Source organism: Bos grunniens, chromosome 23 (assembly GCF_055505025.1).
Source record: "Bos grunniens cultivar Pamir isolate PY7600 chromosome 23, Bosgru_T2T1.0, whole genome shotgun sequence".
Taxonomy (NCBI): domain Eukaryota; kingdom Metazoa; phylum Chordata; class Mammalia; order Artiodactyla; family Bovidae; genus Bos; species Bos grunniens.
In genome coordinates, this window is record NC_141187.1 from 51,611,963 (window position 1) to 51,614,492 (window position 2,530).

At 51.9% G+C, this 2,530-nt stretch overlaps 1 non-coding gene across 1 annotated transcript; it reads right to left on the reverse strand.

Moving 5' to 3' along the window:
• Window positions 1-1,844: 1,844 nt before the first annotated feature.
• TRNAF-GAA (transfer RNA phenylalanine (anticodon GAA)) lies at window positions 1,845-1,917 on the reverse strand. The gene has a single exon. It is a non-coding gene; the product is annotated as a tRNA-Phe (tRNA).
• Window positions 1,918-2,530: the final 613 nt, after the last annotated feature.

Genomic DNA, 2,530 nt, shown 5'->3' on the forward strand with positions numbered 1-2,530 from the left:
ATAACTTTCCGTCTTAACCAGGACTCTGAATGTAAGGGATGGCGGACTTGAGAGGCGTCCCCTCCGGGAGCCAAGCCGTCCCTAGGTCCAGAAGAGTCGGGGGCACTGCCCACAATGCCACTGTCCCCCCCTTCCCTGCGACCAGTGCGGACGGGCCAGTCCACCAGGGCCCTTGGGAAGGGCCACTGTCCCCTCCTTCCCTGCGACCAGTGCGGACGGGCCAGTCCACCAGGGCCTTTGGGAGGGGAGGCAGCGAGGCCGCCCATCTGTTTAGTTGTGATAAAATGACGAGGGAGGGGAAGGTCCCCATGGAAACCACCGAGCCTGCGCACAGTAGGGACACATGCGTGGCCCAGGGAGGCCTCCAGGCCAAGCGTTGCTCACTTTCTTCCTGGGCATGACTGACTCTTGCTGATGCCCCATCAGCTGGGTGACGGGACCTGGAGGCTGGCCGTGGGGGCACTCGAGCTGAGTTGTGGGATTGGAGGGTGATGTTATTCCTGGGAATTTCTATCATATTTTAGGCTCAGGGGCCTGGAGATTACTAGGCCAGCACAGTTTCAAATACTGGGGAAGACTGCCTCACATGTCAAAGGCTTCAGTCCAAAATACTTCCAGACTTCTATGCAAGCTGCCAAACAATTGCGGGAGGAACCATCACTGAAGAGGATGGGTTTATCTGACAAGCATCCCTGGTGGCTCAGATGGTAAAGAATCCGCCTGCAATGTGGGAGACCCGGGCTCAATTCCTGGGTTGGGAAGATCCCCTGGAGAAGGAAATGGCAACCCACTCCAGTATTCTTGCCTGGAGAATCCCATGGACAGAGGAGCCTGGCGGGCTACAGTCCATGGAGTCACAAGGAGTTGGACGTGACTGAGTGACTAATATCTATCCTTATTTTTACACAAAAGTTGAAAGTAGATTGAAAATATATTTGGAATAAACCTTATTTCAGGAAATTCCCTCCTTATGATAATCCTCTACGCCAAACCAAACGCTGCCTAAATGAAATGCATGCTCCCCAGGGCCACTCAGTGAAACTGTCTCTCAGAAGCGGCTTTAGCAGTTGCAGAATGGCCCTTCAACGATACATTATTTAAACTAAATGGATTTTGAAGGCCCTATTAAACTCTTGACAATTTTTTAATTGAGGGTAGTGATGGTGAAATGGAGATTTGACGTGATCCGTGATTATGATGCAGAGGAAATATGACGGGACACGTTGAGACGCTCTCCTGTTTCTGGAGCTCTTACAACCCGAGCACAAATGGGGCCATGAAGAGGAGATTAATTATTTTCCCCATGGAAAATGAAATGACTGCTGCAATCCAAACAGTGACACCTAAAACAAGACATTCCACTTTCTGTTTAATTTTCCACCGTCAAGTTCAAAGAAATTATCATCTGAGAAGAGACTGGAAGACACAGTGGTGATGAGAGAGTGAGGTCTCAAATACACCGCTTTTGCCATTTGTGATATGTCTCTGTTTCATGTTTTCCCATCTTGTTAGTAAAAGAGATGAGAGTAATTTAGTCCTTTATTGACAGCTCGGGATTCTTATCCAGATTGCTGTTGCTGTTTCAGTCACTAACGCCAGGCTCCTCTGTCCATGGGATTTCTCAGGCAAGAATACCGGAATGGGTTGCCATTTCTTTCTCCAGGGTACCTTCCTGACCCAGGGATGGAACCCACATCTTCTGTACTGGCAGGCGGATTCTTTACTGATAAGCTACCAGGGAAGCCCAGAGATATAATTTTCGCGGAGTTTCAATCATGCAAATGGAGATCAAGCAGGTCACTAGAATTGCTCCTTCTCCTGGATGCAAATTAAAATGCTCAGTCTGCCGAAACCCGGGGTTGAACCAGGGACCTTTAGATCTTCAGTCTAACGCTCTCCCAGCTGAGCTATTCCGGCTCCCCTCACCCAGGTGAGCGAACGGGGTTGTGATGCAGTGATGATCTGGGGGCACATCGTCCGTCTGCACATCACCTCTCTTCACCCAGGGGCCACGCTTGCTCCTCAGTGCAGGGCTGACTCTGGGTCCTGATTTCTCAGGCTGAGCACCTCACAGGTGCCCCATAATCAGTGTCCAATTAATGTTTGTGAATGAACGCACGAGTGAGCGAGTGACGGGGTCCCCAGGAGGGGCTGGCCCGCCCCGGCCAGGACCAGGCCCGCCTCCTTGCTGTGCTCTAAGCACCGTCTTCTGCTTCCTAGCTGAGTTCCGGAAGGTGCTCCACAAGGTGCACTGCTTGTGTTCCAGAAGGATACCTTCTTCCGTTTCTATCACAGCCTCCTTTTCTCCCTGGAGGTCCTGAGCGAGCTAGGAGAAGCTGGTCATGGTGAACGAGACACAGCTTCTCCCCCTCCTGCTACCCACCCACCGCTGGACCCCACATGAGGACCAAGATTCCCATCAGACTCCCCACTGGGGGCTCCTGACCCTGGAGCCACCGCCCCCCAAGTACCTCTAACACGCGCTTTAGGACTCTCGCAGCATCAGAGCCGCCTTATTAAGAGGCGCCTT